Raw genomic sequence first — 20,246 nt, 5'->3', positions numbered from 1 at the left:
TATTAGCTTCTCATGCTATGTCTCTAAAATTTTAGAATAGTTTTTTAAAAAATCTCCTGCTAGGCGGTGGTTTTGCTCTCTTTTAGTCCCAGTAGTTGGGAGGCAGAGGCAGGTGGATTTCTGAGTTCAAGGTCAGCCTGGTCAACAGAGTGAGTTCTAGGATAGTTAGGGCTACACAGGGAAACCTTGTCTTGAAAAGCTTATTATTTTATGTGTATGGGTGTTTTGCCTACACATATGTCTGTGACTGACATGCATTCTTCGTACCTGCAGAAGCCACAGAGGGCATCAGAGGCTCTGGAACTGAGGTTACAGATGGTTGGAAGTCTCCATATGGGTGCTGGAGCCCAGTCTTCTGGAAGAGCAGCCAGTGTTCTCAAGCTTCAGAGCCCTCTCTCCAGTCCTACTACAAATATGCAGGCTTGTTGTCAAAATATGCGGGTGGGATATTTCAATAAACATCCAAAGAATAATCTCAGATGCTACCTAATATTTTTGGTGCCTGTTTTTAATTACTACAGAATTTCTCAGGGAAGCTCAGGGTTACAGAATATGGGCTGGAAGTCACAGAGTTCTGACATGCCCACAGTTTGCCGTCCTGTCAGCTTCTTATGTTATTCCCACTCATGAGCCAGTAACTGTAGGTCATAAGAAAGCACCACGCACAGCCTACAGGGGGTTACTTCAGCATTCTTGCCGTGGGTTCTTCACAAATGAATGCATAATGACATAGACTTGCTATTTGTTTTTCAGTATTTAACAACACACAAACTGGGCAATGGTAGTGCATGCCTTTGTTCCCATCCCCCAGGGAGGCAGAGGCAGGCGGATCTCTGAGTTCCAAGTGTATCTCTGAGTTGGAGGCTAGCCTGACTACAGAGCTCGTTCCAGGACAGCCAGGGCTACACAAGGAAATCTTGTCTTGAGAAACCAAAACCAAACAAACAACAAAAAACCAAAAACCCAACCAAACAAAAGGAACATACACAACATTAATCTATGGCTGCACAGATGGCTCAGCAGTTAAGCACAGTTCCTATTCTTATAGAAGATCACAGGTTGGTTCCCAGCATCCTCATGGGGAGGCACACAATGACCTGTAACTCCAGGGGATCTGGCTCCTTCTTTCTGCCTGTCACACAAATGGAGATACTCACTCACACAGGCATGCATGCACATAGGCAGAAATAAAATAAGAGTTGGGGTGGAATGAGGGTGAATATGATCAAAATATGTATGAAATTCTCAAAGAAATAAAATATTGTATTCAAATAATCTAAAAATTAGACTTTTTGTTGGTATATGTTTTTTACATATTCTTTTGTCTAAAATAGCGATTATTCTTTGGTTATAAAGTAGTTTATAGTATTTAGAATAATCATGCTGGTGTATTGTAACTATTCAAAGAATAGTCTCAGCAAACCACATGTTTTAAAAGAATGTACTTGTTTTATGAATTCCTTAAAAATAATCACAGTGCATTTTGGGAGGGGGGGGGTCTATCACAGATCCTGGCACAGAAAGGCTGCTTCCTCTCTGAGGTTTCAGTTGAGCCATGTTCTTTGAGAGACTTCAGAGTCCAGGCCCTGGGAAAACGGAAGGTCAATGCATCTTCAGTCCGAGTGTCCCTGGACTCCAAAGGCAGGCGAGCCCGCGGAGAGAATAGCCGTGAGCCTCAACAGGGTGTGCTAGCCAGGCAGAGATGAGACAGTGGGCGTCAGGCGGTCGCCCAGGAGACGCAGCTGCTCTCACCCGGGCGGCACCGGAGAGTAGGCAGGTAAGGAGCAGGAAAGAACCAGTGTGGGGTGCCAATGTGTGTGAGTAGCCAAGGTGATCCGTAGGGGACTGAGAAGTGTGGGACAGAGTCCCGGTCTTACGAGGGGGTGTAAATCTTTTGGGAAGGTGCACGGCGAAAGAGGAGTGGCTAGAGAGGGTGGTAGGGGTGAAGGGGCGGAGGCATGACATAGAGGGAACGAGTGGCAAGGAGGTACAACCTGGAGGTGGCGGCGGGGTTGCAGGGGTGGAGGTGGTGAGGGGTAGGATGTGCCAGGGGCGTGGTGAGAGGCGGGGCAAGAACTGAGTTAGGTTGAGGGTGTCCTCTGAGGCCAAAGGCATGGCCTGGCGGGGGTGGGGTGGGACGGTGGGGACAGAGTGGCGGCTGGGGCTTGGTCGAGGGGCTAAAAACCGCGGCGGGTAGGGGCGCGGTCTAAGGAAAGATGAGATGGGGGCGTGGTCCCGGTGGAGAAGGCGGGCAGTACAGGGGTTGGGAGGCTGCGAAGACCCCCCCTGGGGCGGGCTCGGGGCGTGACTTCAGGGGAGCAGTGCGTGGGCGTGGCTTCGGGAGCTGGCTGGGGGCGTGGCCCCTGGGAGGAGGCGGCTAAGCGCGGGAGGGCGGAATCTATGCTGCTCTTTCTGTGGCGGCCACGGCGCGCAGAGCCTGGCGAGCTCGCGGCTAGAGCCGTGCTGGAGCCGATTGGCGCGTAGGGCATCTTGGATACGCGGGTTTTGGAGCTTCGGTGGAGTGGGGACCGCCGAGGTGAGACTGCCGAGGGAGGCGCTCAAATTTGCGGGACGGGAACCAGGGGTGGGCATCGCGGAGGAAATGAGGAGCGCCAAGGACGGCCTCGGTGGCCTGAGGGTGTCCCGCTGTCAGCTTCTGCTCGAGCGGCTCGTGGGACCGGCCGGGGCTGCTCACCTGTTGCGCCACTTTGCGCGATCCTCTTGGTAGCTGCTGCTCAGTGCTCGCTCGGCAGCGCCCTCCGGGGAGGGCGCGCGGTGCTGGTCTAGCTGGTGCCTTTCCGCAAGGACCGGTCAGGGATTACCCTGAAACTCTACCCGCTCTCCCTGCTCGTAGGGCGGGCTGCGGGGTTGCGCCAGGACGACGGACAAAGGTTGGCCGCCACTGTCCCCCTTGAATGCTTCCTTCCTCAGAGGGCGTGACCTGTGCATGGAGGGGATTGAGAGGTTGCGTTTGGTTGGAGCACTTGAATTAGAAAGCAAGTTTCTTCCCAGGTCCCTATTGGGACTCAGCCTGGAAGAAAGACTTGGGAACTTTGTCGTCACTTGCACAGAAAGTAAGTTGGCAGAGTTGGTTTGGTTCCAGTTCTATTCAGGATATGGGGAATTGCTATACTGGCCAGTCTCACGAACCGGCGACTGCAGCAGGCGTCGGAGAGGAATTCAGGTGGTTTGTGCTGGCGGACCACTGCAAAGTTACAGAGCCGGAGCAGATTTCTTCTCCGAGTCAAACAAACAAACAAAAAATCCCCACAACAAACCAAACACAAGCGAGCCAGGCTGTTATAATTGCTGCCCAGCGTGGGATCATGGCATTGATAAGTAGAATAGTAATTTGAATTTATTCACTGCTGGTTACCAAGGCTTCCCAGAGCTGTATCTCTCCCTCCCCCACGATTTTTCCGGCTCTTTTTTACCTCTTTTCTGTTTAGTGTTTTCTAACTTCTCTAGACCTTCTATTTTCTGCTCATTTTTTTTGATTCACTTTCAAGCACAGAAATCTCACCGTTTGCGCCCCCTCCTACTCTGTTGTCTTTTTCCACCATTCCTAACAAATGCTCCCTTTCTCTTTTTTCCCCCTACCCTTTTCAAACTTCCTCGCAGCATTGTTCTCCAAGTATGGGTTAATTATGCACCCCACCATGCGGGGCCGAACCTTGTTCTCTGCCCCTCCCCCACCCTCTAGAGCCTGTGAGGCGGTTGCTTCCCATTCCGTGTTTAATTATTTTTTCACTCACCTCCTTGGCCCCAGTTGCGTCCACCCATCCCTACCCTCTCACCCCCGTATTCCCCGCCCCTCGCGTTTAGTGAGCAGTGAGCCTGTCCTTTATTTGTGACCTGTGTGTAGGCCCTTCACTGTTTCTGCCTTTTTAACCTGTTTCTTCCTGGCAAGTACTCCCCCACCCCCAAGTGGCCTTCCCAGCTCACTTGGTTTCAGATCCCTCGTGGGTTTTTTTCCCCCTACAGGCCAACAGCACCGCTACGTTCCCTTTCTTCCTTCCCAGTAAGCTCTGAATTACCTCACAGCCATTTCTTTTTCCAGAAAGTCTGGAAGTGTCAGGACGGCTGCTGCCCGTCCACAGGCCGCCCTGCCTGGCTCTCAGGTCTCCTTCTGCCGCTGTCTGTCTACTGAAGTAGAATTGGACCTGCAATCCTGCAGTGATAATGTTATCAACATTAATGTGATGATTACACAGCCTTTATCAAACGCTGTGCCAAACAGTAATAGTCCTTAAAATCCTCCTCCAATCCCTGTCAAGGAAGACCGGGGCTGTCCCCTTATGGAGGTGAGGAAAGGGTATGCTCTGAGAAGGCGAGCCTGCCACAGTCAGGTCTGTCATGGCTGTGTTGTGAGACCTCTTCTCATGGGGCGGTGTGACTTCTTGAATGCAGACAGGCCTGGCAGGCAGCTTTGGAAATGAGGTTGTTACTTGCCATGTTTTGTTTATTTTGCAGTGTATGCCAGTTTAGGACACGGAGTATACTCTTGTAGGACAGTGCCCCGGGGAAAGTCAAAGGGCTGGTATCCTCCAGAAAGCCTGGTGTCGCTTCACCCGTGCCTCCAGTCTGCTTCCCGTATTCATCAGAGGACGTTGGGAAGAAAATATCATAAAAAGTATATTGCTAGCTGGCTCCCGTGTCAGGAGTTAAGTTTCACTTTCAGTGGAGTGGACCTTGACAGGGGTGGGCGTGGGTCTCTGAGAGCCCTGTGGTTTCATGAGTCTTTTCATTTCTCTTTCATTATATAGCCTTAAAGCCTTGATCAGATACTTCCTGGCTAGTCTTCACTTCGAAGAGTGGGAGGCAAGTTTACTGAAGGAGACTGCTGGAGTTAAGGGACTTTGTTAGCTGGAAGGGACCTTAGATCCCACACAGCAGGAAACAGCCCAGAAACAAAGAGACAAAACCCCAGAACTGGCCCTAGGACCAGTCTTTGGACCCCTGGCTTTGCAGCTTGGTGTGGAAAGTAGCCTAATTTTCCTATCTTTTTCTGAGCTGAAGAGCAGTGGGCCTGCACACGGGGAGTAGACATCATCTGTAGTTTCCTTTCCTTTCTTGGCTGAAGCCTTAAAGACTTAAGAAAATGTTTGCTTTTGAGACGTGTAATGGCACAATTGGCGTAATAGCATCACAAAAATAGGTATAAATTCAGGTGTTTCTAGAAGAACAAATACTCCCAGAGTAGCAGGAACGAACGGCAGAGGTGCATTCTTTCTAAGGCAAACCATATCACACACACAGGAATTTCACAATCAGTAACCAGTGTGTTTTGCCCTTTCCCTCTCCTGAGAGAATCACATCAGCACAGAGAATGCACACAATTTTCCTTAGCTCTGTGTCTCGAAGGCAACAGCAACGCAGGAGACAAAAAGGCAGAGGAGGGGGAGCGGCTGTTTTGGTGTTGGCCTCTGTGTACACTCAGTCTGCCTCTTCTTTGGGTTCACCCTGCAGCCCTCTGCACTGATTCCCATGGGCACTGTTGGAGAACCTTTCGGTGGTGCCCATCTTCCAGATCAGCCTTTCTAGATGGAATTCCACCCTGCTGCCCTGGGGGTGGGGAGGGGTTGTACGCCTGGGCTTCCCTCTGCACTCAGGGCTTCCCTCACTGCAAGCAGGGGTGACCATGGGCTCCTTGGGATGCAGGAGAGAACATCTGTGCGTGTCGTCTGTGGTTTCTGGTTCAGGTGGCAGCAGCTGGGGTTCACTGCTCGGTGGTGGAATCTGGGGGTTCAGGGAAGACCAGACCCCCACTGTCAACAGAAAGACAGATTGGAATCCACGACTGCCAGGTTTACTAGAGCCGTTTGCTGAGTCAAGTATGCCATCCCTGGGCCTTTTACAAGGTGATGGTTTCTGCTTGCTGAACTGAAGAGATAGCACAGGACAGGGGAGCAGGGCCTACGTGAGCTTGAGGATCCAGAGAAATTTGTGTCCTGTTTTGGCTCTGCCAGGGCTTGGTGCTTGATTTGCCCCCTACCCCCACCAGGAGCAGTGGCAGAGTGGCACATGCTGAGATTGGCAAGTGAATGCTTTTTATTTGTATTTCTGGCTATTTACTGTGGCTGAGATTATCCACTTTGGTGGACACAGGTAATAATACTCCAGTGTCTGAGACATAAGACAGTCACCTCTGCTGATGAGCATCTTAAAGAACCCAGTTTCCTTATCAGAAAACACAGCCACACATGGCTCAAGGAGCCAGCACCATTTGCTGACTTTGTGGGTCATGGGGAGCTCAGACAATGCTGATTTCGGAGACCGTGTGTCTGCTTCAAAATTTTCCCCTGCCTCCCTCTTGGGACCTAGCCACAGGATTGATGAGCGATTGATGAGCTTGCAGAGAACTCTGTAGATCTGATTGGGTAGAAAAGGCCTAACCTTTCCCCTTAGTTCCCATTAATGGGGTGGCTGAGTGGGTTTCCTTCTGTCCCTGGGGAGGAATCAGAGACTGGCTTGACAAGGCCAGACAGACATTTGGAGTGGGGAGAAACTTGGAAGGACTTCAGCTACAAGGAGCTTCCTTAGGCCACCAAACCTCAGTCCCTCCTAGTTTGCACCTCTGCATCCTGCTGTGTGTGGTCCTGAACTAGGAGGGAGAGCCTCTGATCACCTCTGAAGCAGATATAAGGGGAGGGGGGGAAGCCAGGCTGACCTTGAGGCAGCACTAGACAGGAAGCCTGCCATGCCATGGACCCAGTATTGCAGCCCAAACCTCCTTAAAAAGTGACAGAAATGGGGCGGTCTGTTGTGCTGGAGTGCCAGCCGTGCAGTTCCCTCTCATCAAGTGGTCAGAGATCAGTCCCTGGTGCTGAGCACACCATACGTGCCAGAGATAAAGGGATTTTGTACCCCAGTTTACGTGCATACTTTTAAACACATCCGTGTGGGTTAGGACTTCTCTGTGGCAGAAGAAAAATTGTCTCTGCTTTGGAAGTGTGCTTGGTTGCCACCCTTCAAGGGCGTGGAGTGTTCCCCTTTAATGTTCTAATCCATGAATGGGGAGAACAGTCACTCTGACTTGTAGCTACTGCTGTCACAGGCCTGTGTGATCATACTGTCTCTGCTGCTTTGCAGAGACACATGTACCTAACATGTGTAGGGTGGTGTTTATGTGCGAGATGCTGAATGATCTGAAGCAGTTTTCGCCGTCCTGTGTAAAGCGGGAGGGGTGGGCGTGTGAAACGTTGAGCAGTGAAGAGCACTTGGGGGTGGCGGTCAGTTCATGCAGGAGAGAGTGGGGCTCCCAGGAGATCCAAGGTCGGGGAAGGCCTTCCCGGAGATGAGGAAGCACAGGCTGGCTGATGGGGTTTTCAGGGCAGCACAGGTGGAGACTAGAGAGACAACCAGCCCCCTCCTCCTCTCTCTCTCTCTCTCTCTCTCACACACACACACACACACACACAGAGAGAGAGAGAGAGAGAGAGAGAGAGAGAGGGAGAGACTGTTTCTTATGGATGCTTACCATAGTTGTGACGCTATGATCTAGGTGTGGGGACTTGTTAGGAAGTTTTAGGGCTGCTCCCATACCTATTGAATAGACATTTGGGAGTACAGCCTAGACAGCCTAGTAACCTGTAAATAGGTTTCTTGTTATCTTTTGTGTGTGTGTGAGATACTGGGGTGGAACCTAGAATCTTATGCATGTTGGGCAAGTGCTTAGCTATCTGCATGATTACGAACCTCGAACCTCCTGCGTGTCACAGGTGTCTGGCAGTCATGGCTCTAGAGTGCATGATTTCAGGACATCCTGGTAGCTACTTTCTTTCCTGCTGTAGTAGGAAAACAAAAACGCTTTTTTAGTGCTGTGGGTCATGCTGATAGACTCGCACATTTGAGGTGACCACTCTTCTTCTGTCCCTACGCAGCTTTTGGTCATGGCTGTCTGAGCACACCTGTACAGTCAACTGTTGAGTCCTGGTGGGTTCCCCCAGCCCAGCAGCTGTCCACATTGCTCGCTCTTTTCTTCCAGTGTAGATCCTGTCTCTTCTGCTAACCCTGCTTCATGTCACTTCATAACGGACACCCATAGCTACCATGATTTCTATCATTTTTTAAAAGCGTCTACACATTTTCTTACTGAACAAACGAATTAGCTCGTGTGAAGTAGATAAAAGCAAATCAGACCCCTAATTTAAACACAACCAGCTCCATCTGGTAGGAATGATGGACGACTGGCTCAGCGGAAACCGTCAGTCACACTACGTGTGTGGGACACACCCAGCTTCCTTCCCTAGTGTTGTCTCTTCGGGTTGTGCCTGCTTCTGTTACACTTTTACCCAAGTCCATTGGGGAATAGGACAATTTTGCTTCTGTTTCTTGGCCAGGAATCTCTAGACTCTGAAAGTCTTGCGAGAAGACAAAGCGAGAAGCCGAGGTCAGAGGGAAGAAGGGCAATTTCTTAGTATTTCACAGCCCTTTGACCTTGTGTTTGCCTGGTGCTTATCACCTGCATGGTCTTGGGAAGGTATTGACCTCTCTGTGCCTTAGGTGTCATGTCCTAAAGCTGCCTTAGTCTGCCGCTATGACAAGGCATAGACTGGAGCAAGCATATAAAGGAGAGGAACCTTTCTCAGTCCCTGAGCTGGGGAAGCTGAGGTGTCTGGTGTGTGGAGAGGGACTTCTTGTGGTGATCTCAAGGGGCTAAAGATACAGGCATTATATGTCCCCATGCAGGCAATGGCAGATGGAAAGGCTAGATGGCTCTCCGAAACCCCCACTGTTTTGTGTGTCTGAACACACACACACATACACGTAGAGGCCAGAGGTCTATATCCTGTCTCTCACTCTAGCCTAGAGTTACTTGTTTGCCTAGACTGGCAGCCAGGAAGCCCCCAGGATCTTCCTGTTTCACCTTCCTGGCTCTGGGATTATAGATGTGCAATGCTACACCATGTTTCTAATCTTTTTTTTTTTCATATGGGTGCTGTGCATATGAACTCAGGTCCTCATATCTGCATGGCAAGCACGGACGAAGCTACCTCTCAAGCCCCCTTGAAGCTCCTTTTGTATGGTCCTTAATCCAACTTATGACTTAATCATTCATTCCCAAATCCCTCAGTTCTAACTGCCATCACATTGGAGATTTCTGTTTGTCTCTGTCTGTCTGTCTGTCTGTCTGTCTCATTCTCTCTCTCTCTCTCTCTCTCGTCATTTGGCAAAAGCCTTTATTAGGGCCTAGTATTGCCATGTGGACACACAATGATGTCCAGCAGTAACTGTCTCAGCTGCAGATTTCAGAAGCTCTCCTGTATGCAGGAATCACCTGTCCTTTACAAATTGATTGCTATCTTCCACCACACTTAAAACAGCACCTGGTTTCAGATGAGACCTAGGCATTGGGCGGTTTGAAAGCAACCCACACACAGTCAAGTTTGGGGAGTCAGGCTGTTGAGGGTTAAGTGGATGGATCTGTAAAAGGCTTAGGAGTGTCGTTAGACCTTGCGGACGTTTTGAGGATGGACGTGGGAACGTTCTGATGATTGGACGCTGCAGAGATGCAATGCTGGTCCTGTGCCCCACGCCGAGTGCACACCAGTTTGCAGCTCTCCTGTGGCCCTCTGTGTTCTAAGAACTGTAAAGTGTCACAGACATTGGCTCACTATGTCTACTGCGTGCATCCCTCAGGGGCACAATTCAGATGATATGGCTGAACGAAGGCAGTGTTGGCAGTACTGGTGCCGTACTGGATGGGAGTATCCAGTGCCTCTAGGGATGCCTCGCTCAAACCAGCTGTCACTTTTCCTCCACTCCTGATCTGTCTTCCAGAAAGTGAAGGCCATTATGTTATAAACTACCTATTTCTAGCGTTAATAGAAAGAGTGCATAGTCTTTCATTGTGTGTCCAGCTCTGCACATTCATTCCGGCTTCGTTTGGTTTTTTTTTTACTCATTGGACAGCTGTTGCTGAACACCTGTTGTGAACCAAACTAGGAACTAGCAGTTTGACCCAAGGGAAGGTTTTTCTCTCTCAATGGATAAAATTGTTTTGTTTTGTTTTTTTGTTTGTTTGCTTTTTAGTTTTCTGGTTTCTTTTGTTTTTTAAGATTTAGCTCTTATGTGTATGGGTGTTTTGCCTGCAAGTGTATCTATGCATTGTGTGTATGTGATGCATACACAGGACAGTGGATCCCATGGAACTGGAGTTACAGATGCTTATGAGCCACCGTATAGGTGCTGGGAATCAAACCTGGGTCCTCTGCAAGAACAATAAGTGTTCTTATTGAGCCATCTGTCCAGCCCAAGATGGTGGAAATTTTTGTTTGTTTGATAGTAAGCAGGCAAGCCAGGGTTCAGTCATATATGCTCCCCCTCTGAGCTCCACACCAGCCATTTCTTTAGGGGTGTGGGTGTATAAACACATATTCATACATAAATACATATATACATATATATGCATATACACATGTGTACATGTGCTCACTTAGAACATGTGATGGTCAGAGAGCTACTTCTGGAGTTGGTCTCTCCTTCCACCATGTGGGTTCTGGGGATCAGACTCTGGTCGTCAGACTTGGTGGCAAGTGCTTTCACTAGCTGAGCCATCTAACTGCCCCCCTTTCTTCAGGTTTTGATTTGCAGTGGCAGCCTCCTCTGTATTTGTCTTTTGTGGTAACATGATTATTCAACTTTTAGTATTAGAACATCTGAAGGACATTTTTCATGGCAACTTTGTGGGCTTTCTTTGAACCCTGCTGGGATTAATTAAATCAAATCCCATCCAACGATTACCCTAAAATATCCAGGCAAGTTATTAAAACCGAGTTGACCCAAGACACGAAGATTCGAGTACAGGATGACCTGCAGCAAGCGTAGAGCTCTCTGAAGGAAGCCTGCGATGCGCCGAGTGCTGCCTGCCCCCAGTTTATTTTGGTGCTGAATTAGCCCTGGCTATGTGGGGAAACTAATTATATAAGCGAAAAGTTTGTGAACTCATATCCTGTTCATGATGTGTTCTTTCTGTGGAAAAGTTCGATGATGGTGTTCGTTTTGTTTTGCTGGGCAGCCCAGGGCTGCAAATACTGGGTGTTTACCGTTAGGCCGACCTCACATATTTGAATGTGGACTGCAGCCGGGAAGAATTGATTCACTGTATTTGTTCGGCTGCCCAATTACTTAGTGAGAGGGAAACTTTTGTATAGCCAGCACACAGGCCACTCAGTATGGCGGTAAAGACTAGCTGCCATTGTGTGGACTTAGCCCTATCAGTGGCCTTGCCCCACAGCCTGAATAGGGCTTAGAAATCAGGCCTTCAAAGGAATGGCAGTTGCTTAAATGTTCATGGATCCTTCTGAAATAACATCCTCTCAGTGTTCGTTTGAACAGTAGAGAATGTATTAATATGTGAAGATTTAGTTATATTTGAAATGAGTTTATGTCAGTGAGAAAAATTAAATGTTAGTGCTTTAAAAAAAACCCACAAGCAATGGGTAATTTCCAACCTATGCCAGAAGAATAAGCACACTGTTCTTTCAAACGCCGTGTGTTGAGAGCTGCTCGGCTGCTCTCTTTGCTTTCTCTACCTTCTATTTCCTGAAACAAACCTGAGATCCCCAGGGCCAGTGCCTGGTCCTTCCTGTTGAAGGGACTTCTTGTTTTACCAGGGTGAGCTCAGCCCTGGTATTAGAGCCTCTCTCTGTGTCCTTGGCCATTGTCAGAACTGTGGGACTGACTTCTTTCCCTTGTGATGTCTGGGTCCCAGGCTTGGCCATGGTCTCTGTTCCAGGGAGGCACAGATGGCGCAGTGCTGGTAATCCTATCCAGAAATATGGGCTCTGCTACTTTGGAGTGCTCAGGAGTGAGGAGACAGCCATGTCGGCTCCCCCTCACATAGTCTCAGGTTCTTGGCTCCACTGTGGTTTTAGCGGTGGAATTCTGAATAGGCACAGCAGAAGCTGCTTTAGAACATTCTATCCTTTATGACAAGTCGGGGGTAGGTGTGATAAGAACATGGAGTTCCTAATGAAAGAAGATGAGTTAGTTGCTTTGTCCTCGGGTGATGTCATGGGTGTGCAAATGTCACAGTCTACTTACACAAAGCTAGGAGCCTGCAGTCACAGGTTATAGAACTTCATGGAGCCCCCATCATGTATGTAGTCCATTGTTGATTGCCATGTCAGTACATGGCAGCATACCAGCTAGGAGTCTTACAGCCTGTTACTGCTCTCTTGATTGCATCATTTCTCTCGACTTTGATCTAACTCTGTGATATTTAATTGATCATGGTCCCTGGAGATGGCAGGCCATGCTAAATATAATTCAGGGTATACCATGCAACCTAGGTTTTTGCCAGGTTACCCTCGTCAGTCCACAGCAACAGAACTGTCTGTTGACAAGTGTTTTGACAATTTCTGGGAAGACTTGAACAAATGTTTCCTTACCTCCACATAGGAAACTGACAGTCGTCCAAAGTATGGACACCACTAAAGTCCAGCTTGGTGAACTAATGAGTTTTATTGGGGTTACTTATTGAGCATTAAATAACTCCAAGATAGCTGTGTCACCAGAGCCCACCCCAGTATGGGCAACAGTTCATAAAAGCTGGGTACCTAGAGCACACCGCATAATCTGCAGGCAGCTCATTCTATTGGAGAGTGTCCTTTCCAGGTGGTTCTGTTGTTCTGAGCCTCTTCTGGCAGCTCAGGTAGTCTCGTCAAGAGTGCTTAGATGGTCTCTGTCCTTTCAGGCAGTTGGGCTCATGTGAGAGTGAGTCTCAGTAGTCTTTACTGCTTGTAATTTGTCGGGGAGGAAGGGACCTAATGAATTTGGTCAGTTTCAGGGACTTCCTGAAGCTATTTTGAGTTGTTTACTTCCTGTCTTAAGGTGCTTCCTTCAGGATACAGTGTTTCACCTCCACCAGAATGTCCTATTGTTTCACTTCCCTGCCCTAAAAATCCTTTTGTTTCACTTTCCCCTTACACACTGTCTTAGTTAGGGTTTTATTGCTGTGAAGAGACAACATGACCTGGTAACCTTTATAAAGGAAAACAGTTCATTGCAGCTGGCTTCCATTTGGGAGGTTTAGTCCATTTTCACCAGAGCGGGAACCATGCGGGCAGGTATGGTGTTGGAGAGGTAGCTGAGAGTTCTACACCCGAATTATCCCGCAGCAGGAAGAGAGAGACTGGGTCTGGTTTGAGCATTTGAAATCTCTAAGCCCCGCCTCCAGTGACACAGGTTCTCCACCACGACCATACGTACTTCAGTAAGGCCACATGGCCTAATTCCTTCCAGTAGTGCCACTCCCTATGAGTCTATGTGTAAATGTGCTCTGAGGGGGAAAGGTTTCCCCGGTGGAAGTGTTACAGCTCTGAGGGGGGAAAGTATCCTGGCAGTTGGGAGCTAAGGAATGCTATAGTCACAACACACAACAAACCTCACACAGGAGATTTATTGGGAAAGTCACAAGAGGGCAGGTGAGAAGAAGAAGGGAACTGAGCAAGAGACAGGCTTGTAGTAGGGTTTCTTGGGGGAGGAATTTTCTAGGGTGGAGACTTCCAGGGTAGAGATTGATGGGATTTTGAGTCCTGAACTTGGGGCAAACCCAGGGGTTGGTGGTATTTTGGACTCAGGGATTGGTGGGCTTTTACACCCAGAAGTGAGCTCAGATATTTTACCCTATGCCATGGGCCCATTTTCATTCAAACCCCCACACCCTGTTTTAAAGATGTTTCCCTCTAAGATGGAAGGTTGCAACCCGGGAGGCAGCTGATATACAACAAGCTTCTTTCCGTGCTACCTGACTACCTCACACTGCTGTCCTTTCTAACCAGCCCCAGGGTAAGCAGCAATGCTGGCCTTCAGAAAGCAGTCCCTTCTACAGGGACCCCACAGGACATCCCAGACACCAGCCCTCAGATCCTGTCAGTCCTGGAGCACCATGCTGCTGTGCTGGCCCAGGTGAAGTGTTAGAGACATGTTCCCACGATCTAATCTTACCTGTAACTTGAAGGATGAATGGTTCATCATGTCTTAACTGCTGAGAGGAAAAATGAAGCCTTTCTAGACTTTTCCTTCTCAGGGAAGCTGGGTTAGGAAGTGAGGGAGTGTGGGTGACCATGGCAATACAGGTGACTCTCCTGACTGGCTACTCTGCCTGCAGACAGTTTAAGTTGCTTGTTGTTGGTTCAGCGTGCAGTAGAATGTTCAGGGCTTAGAGCCCACCAGGCATCTTCCCACAGAGGTGATCTTGGAGGAGGAAGTAAGAGTTCTTTCTAATCCTTGTTGGTAATCTGACCTCTTTATACAAAGTGCTCACCCTCAATGGGCTCCGACCTAGAAGCCTTCTGGTCTAACATTACAAGGTCATGTCTTTGATTTACCACATTGTAGTATTCAAATCCTAACAGGTGGATGGGTCAAGCCTTCTATGTCCATGGCTTTTGGTTACTGTAACAAAACCCTTATAAACAACTTGTGGGGAGGAAAAGTTTATTTGAGGTCTTGGTTTCAGAAGTTGGGCTGGCTGGGGGGGCCTGTGGCAAGGTACAGCATCATGGTGGGGGAGCATTGGCATCGTGGCGGGTGGGAGGAAGGTGGGGCCTGTGACTGTGCAGAGTTATTCAATTCATTCATGGTGGCCAGGAAGGGGTGGGGTCTGGATTTCCATCTCCCCTCAAAGGTACACCTCCAGTAACCTACTTTCTTTCGCTCGGTTCTGCTTCTTCCACACCTTGCAATAGTGCTGTGGTCTGAGGACCCAGCAGGGCAGGCCTTTGAGAAACATCCCAGAACCGAACCACTGCAGTTTGTAATAGTCATCCCTGACCTGGTAGCAGTTTCTTCCTTTTCCAGTTGGGCCCTAGGTGGGTTTTTTTTTTTTATTTCCCATGGATTCTTTTTAAGCCTGCTGAGATTAATTAAATGAAACCCCATGCAACAGCTATTCTTAAGCAGAGGGGCTTATTAAATTTCAGGATTATTAAAAGCTGGACCACTGATTTGACTCCTTCGAGTAGATTATTACAGTTTTTGTTGTTGTTGTCGGAAGTGTCCATCAGAGTCCAATATCCTTTGTTGTTGCTGAGCAGACGTTGCTGTCAGCATCAGCATCAGTTTCCCTTCAGCTCTGGATACAGGGGTCTTTCCAGGCAGGTGAAGCTGCCTGCCACTGATGGCTCTGCATCAGCATCAGTTTCCCTTCCGCTCTGGATACAGGAGTTTCTCCAGGCAGGTGAAGCTGCCTGCCACTGATGGCTCTGCATCAGCGTCAGTTTCCCTTCCGCTCTGGATACAGGGGTCTTTCCAGGCAGGTGAAGCTGCCTGCCACTGATGGCTCTGCATCAGCATCAATTTCCCTTCCGCTCTGGATACAGGGGTCTTTCCAGGCAGGTGAAGCTGCCTGCCACTGTTGGCTCTGCATCACCATCAATTTCCCTTCCGCTCTGGATACAGGGGTCTTTCCAGGCAGGTGAAGCTGCCTGCCACTGATGGCTCTGCATCAGCATCAGTTTCCCTTCCGCTCTGGATACAGGAGTTTCTCCAGGCAGGTGAAGCTGCCTGCCACTGATGGCTCTGCATCAGCATCAGTTTCCCTTCCGCTCTGGACACAGGAGTTTCTCCAGGCAGGTGAAGCTGCCTGCCACTGATGGCTCTGCATCAGCATCAGTTTCCCTTCCGCTCTGGATACAGGAGTTTCTCCAGGCAGGTGAAGCTGCCTGCCACTGATGGCTCTGCATCAGCATCAGTTTCCCTTCCGCTCTGGACACAGGAGTTTCTCCAGGCAGGTGAAGCTGCCTGCCACTGATGGCTCTGCATCAGCATCAGTTTCCCTTCCGCTCTGGACACAGGAGTTTCTCCAGGCAGGTGAAGCTGCCTACCACTGATGGCTCTGCTGTTTAGGCTTTCTTCGAAAGTGTATAGAAGCCACATCTCCTCCACACAGGGCATCTTTATCCTCAGATTGGGGCTTTTGAAGAAAGCTTTGTCAACAGGACATTGCTCTGAGATAAAGATAGTGGTGACCGGTGCAAATCGGCCTGGGATAAAAAGACCATTGTGAACCGAGACTCAGTCAGCTGGAGAACTCTTGGGCCCTGCGACTCTGAAGTGGGACAGCTGTCCTCACTGGATGCCCCTCCAGGTCACCAGAAAACTTCCTGAACACGTTTAGTACCTTTATTCCCTCCTCGAGACAGACTTTCTCTGTATCCCTGTCTATTTTAGAACTCACTCTGTAGACCAGGCTGGTCTCAAACATCCAGAGATCGCCTCTGTGCCTCCTGAGTGCTGAGATTGAGGGCGTGCACCACAACATCCTGCTTGCATTTAGTAATTTTGAGAGAGAATTCAAAAGGCAACAAATCTCTAGAGTGAATGTTGGTTTTCTGCTTTTTCTGAATAGAAGAAGTGCCCTGGGATGTGCTGTGTTAGGAGGACTGGGTTTGGTGAGCACTGGCTACACAGGCGTGGCCGTCCTCCTCCTAGAGGTACATTTCTTGTGGTTTGGGAGCTGAGAGGGCACGTCCCTGTGGGGAGGAGGTCACAGCCTTTGCCTCAGCAGAGTTAGCCACCGCTAACTGGATCTGCATAGTCTTCCTGTGTTGTCCATGTACGAAGGCACGTGGAAAGTGTTGCCCATGGACTGTGTCCTGACCCCAGTGCTGACAGTTCTGCAGGGAAGGCGAGGTAGGGACTCTTAGTTTAGAACCCGCAGGGCAGATCTGACCCATCCTGCTGCTTCTGTGTGGAGGGTGGAGCTGGAGAGTCTGTCAAGATGACAGGGTGCCTATGGGTGTGTCTCAGGAATGGTTCTCCAGCTCGTTCCCTGGACGTTCTCTCTCCATGCTTTCAGGTACCTAAAGTCAACTGCAGTCTAAGAATAATTGGGAGAAAGTTCTGATATAACTCACAGATAATTTACTTTTAAGTAACATTGCCTGGTGTATTCTGTTATCTTTTCTCTTGCCTTCTCTTTCTGTATTTATTTATTTATTTATTTATTTATTTATTTATTTATTTATTTTTGGTTTTGTGAGACAGGGTTTCTGTGTGTAGCCCTGACTGTTCTAGAATTTAGTCAGTAGACCAGGCTGGCCTTGAACTGACAGAGATCCATCTGCCTCCTCCTCCTGAGTGCTGGGATTAAAGGCTTGCGTTACCGTGCCCGCTGCACACCGAGCCGTTTGACTTAGATCCACCTTTGTTGTGCCACTGCATTCTAAGAACTACCTGCATGAGCTGTGTTGACCTTAAAGACAACAAACAGGTCTAGGGCCCATGAGGTTGTTTCGTGTTGTTTCGTGTACACCCCATTAGTTTAACATCTTTCACCAGGTATGACTTTGGAAGGGCAGCCAAATCCTTGATCTGTTTCTTTTCCCGTAACATAGGCAGAAAGTTGAAGAATACGGTAAATTACGGTCTTGGTTTTCTCCTTATGATATTACTGTTTCCTTTTAATGTCTGCTTTTCATATCACGCACATATGCACGTACGCGCGCGTGCACACACACAAGCAAATAAAACTTTTGTTTTTCTGGGAAACAGGTCTCTTGTTAATGGGGTCCAACAAGTCCAGGGACAGGTTAGGTGCACTGGGTCTTGTCATGAGGCCATAAAATGACGCTAGTTTTGGGCTCATTGACTGAATCTGATTTGTTTTCTGTAAAGATGAAGCCCAATATTCTTGAAAGATCTATTTTCCAAATAATAATAATAATAACCCAGCAGTTGGCAGACTGGCTGTTAGTTATCTGCTGGTAGGCCAATGCTGTTCGGTTGTTGGTTAACTACTTTCTCTCTTCTTGTGAGGGGATGTCTGGCTTGTCCATGTTAGAAGACGGATGTCACCATTTGTCCTCAGTCTGCTTTCTTCCCCACTCAAGTTCAAGGTCATACTGTTTAGCTTCATTAGTCCTTGAATCATTATGGATATGAACTCGGCTGTTCTGGATTCACCATCGCGTTTAATTGTCAAGAACGTAGTAAGAGCTAGATACGATGAGTCCGCATTGACGAGACTGGTGCAGGAAGATCGGTGGTTTCAAGGACAGCCCGGGGTACTTAGAGGTACTCAGAATAAGGATCCCTCTTTCTTTAATAGATACATGGATGAAAATAACATTCTTTCATCAGAATATAGGCGACTCTTGGTCTGGCCAACATGATCTGCCTTAGGTAAATCAGATAAGTAACTCCTTTGATTCTTCATTCTCTCAATATATATATGCATCTAACTTGGATGTGACCTGCTCTTGCATTGCTGCCTCTTTTCCTGTGAATCTGTGAGCCCTTCAGACTGAGAGCCATGTTTTCCCATCCATCTTTGCATCTCTGGTTCTGATCACCTAATGACTGTACATGCCTTCTGGGGTCAGGCTGGTTTGGAGGGGTTGCTAGTTTGGATAGTATCTTAGGGTTTCTATTGCTGTGATGAGACACTATGACCCCAGCAAGTCCTATAAAGGAAACCATTTAATTGAGGTGGCGTATAGTTTCAGAGGTTTAGTCCACTGTTATCATGGCAGCATGCAGGCAGCTGTGCTGGAGAAGAGCTGAGAGTTCTGCATCTTTACTCTGCAGGGAACGGGAAGTGAACTGTGTCTACAGCCAGATTAGCTTGAGCATAAGAGGCCTCAGAGGCTACCTCCACAATGACACACTTCCTCCAACAAGGCCACACCCACTCCAACAAAGACACACTTTCCAATAACGCCATCCCCTATGAGCTTATGGGGGCCAATTATATTCAGACTACCACAGATAGACACTGTTTTCAGCATCAGGCCTCTACTAAAGCTCTTGGGACACATCCCCTGTGGGTGGAATGGGAAGCTATGTGGTAGCCACATCCCTCTTCTCTCCCTGAGTGCCATGCAAGATGACAGTGGGGACATTATAGGAGTTTCAAAGGAAGTGCTGTGGACAGGCAGAAACTCATCATATCCATCAGGCAAGTAGGGCCCAGTCTCCCAAGAGATTATAAATATTTTTGGAGGGAGGGAGGGAGAGAGAGAATGTGTATTTATGTGTGCTGAGACACATGTATTTGTAGAGCATGTGTATGCTTGTACGTGTGGAGGTAAAAGGTCAACCTCGGGAGTCATTCATCTGGAGCCATCCACATTTAATCCACATCCATTATTTATTAAAAATAATACATAATAATTATGTATTATTATGTGCACGCACGCATGATATGTGTGGGCATGCACATGTCATGGTGCTTACGTGGAGGTCAGAGGACAAATTAGAGTGGTTGATCGTTTCCTTTCACCATGTGAGTCCTGCAGACTACCTGCTGAGCCTCTTCACGGCCCCCGCATCTTCCTTTCTAAGTTTAAGACAGGGTCTTCACTGGTCTGGAACTCTCCAAGGAGGCTGGGCTGGCTGACCCGAGAGCTGCCTGTCTCTGCCTTCACAGCACTGGGTGAACAAGCATGTGCCACAGCTGAGGCGTGGAGTGGGGCTGAGTCAGGAGTGCAAACCCAGGTCATATGCTTGCAAAGTAAGAATGTAACTTGTAGATTTTGAAGTGAAATTTCTGTGTCGGATAGTTTTAAAATTCTCTCAATAGACCAGACAGCTTAGAGGATATCTCAGTCTGTCACCCGGACGACAGTATCAGCACACCAGATAGTGGGTGGCCTGGGCAGGGGAAGCATATTGCTCACAGCTTCAGAGGCTATGAGGACAGCTTCTGTGTGGGGCCTAAGGATCTGAACTCAGTTTCTCATGTGTTCATAGCAAGCGTTTTACCTTCTGGACCATCTCGCCAGTCCCTCTAAAACTTCATTTTGCAAAACCCTACCCATAAAGTAACAATCCCATGTTTACCCCTCCTGTTACCCCTGGCAGCCATCAACATGGCTGTCTCAGTGGGCACGAAGTGTTCTCTCCCTGGTTTTGAGATGCGTTCCCTTGATGTATAATGATGTTGCTATCTTTTTATATCTACTTATTGATAATCTGAATCTGTTTCCATAAGACCTTTGCCAGGTTAACTGGGTGACTTGTCATTTTGTTGTTGAGCTGTGTTTCTTATTTTGGGTTTTAGGCTTTTATTAGACTAATGGTCTACAACCATCTCTCCCATTCTACAGATTTTCCCTTGGCCCTTGGCGTTCTTTGCTTCAGAGATTATAATTTTTTTTAAACATGTATTTAAAGTTATGTATACAGTATCCTGTCTGCATGTATCCCTGCCCGCCAGAAGAAGGTACCAGATCTCATTATAGATGGTTGTGAGCCATCATGTGGTTGCTGGGAATTGACTCAGGACCTCTGGAAGA

The 20,246-nt window shown here is 48.4% G+C and overlaps 1 protein-coding gene across 1 annotated transcript in view; it reads left to right on the top strand.

Moving 5' to 3' along the window:
* Nucleotides 1-2,414: 2,414 nt before the first annotated feature.
* Nucleotides 2,415-20,246, top strand: part of Spata13 (spermatogenesis associated 13) — a 136,611-nt gene continuing 118,779 nt past the window's right edge. The window contains exon 1 of the mRNA XM_041633934.1: nt 2,415-2,536. The gene's annotated coding sequence lies outside the window, so the exon portion shown is untranslated. The remainder of the gene's footprint in view (nt 2,537-20,246) is intronic.

Source organism: Microtus oregoni, unplaced genomic scaffold (assembly GCF_018167655.1).
Source record: "Microtus oregoni isolate MIOR12 unplaced genomic scaffold, Mior012 000045F_ref0000178, whole genome shotgun sequence".
Lineage (NCBI taxonomy): Eukaryota > Metazoa > Chordata > Mammalia > Rodentia > Cricetidae > Microtus > Microtus oregoni.
Note: the sequence above shows the minus strand (reverse complement) of the source record. Positions and strands in the feature narration are given on the sequence as shown.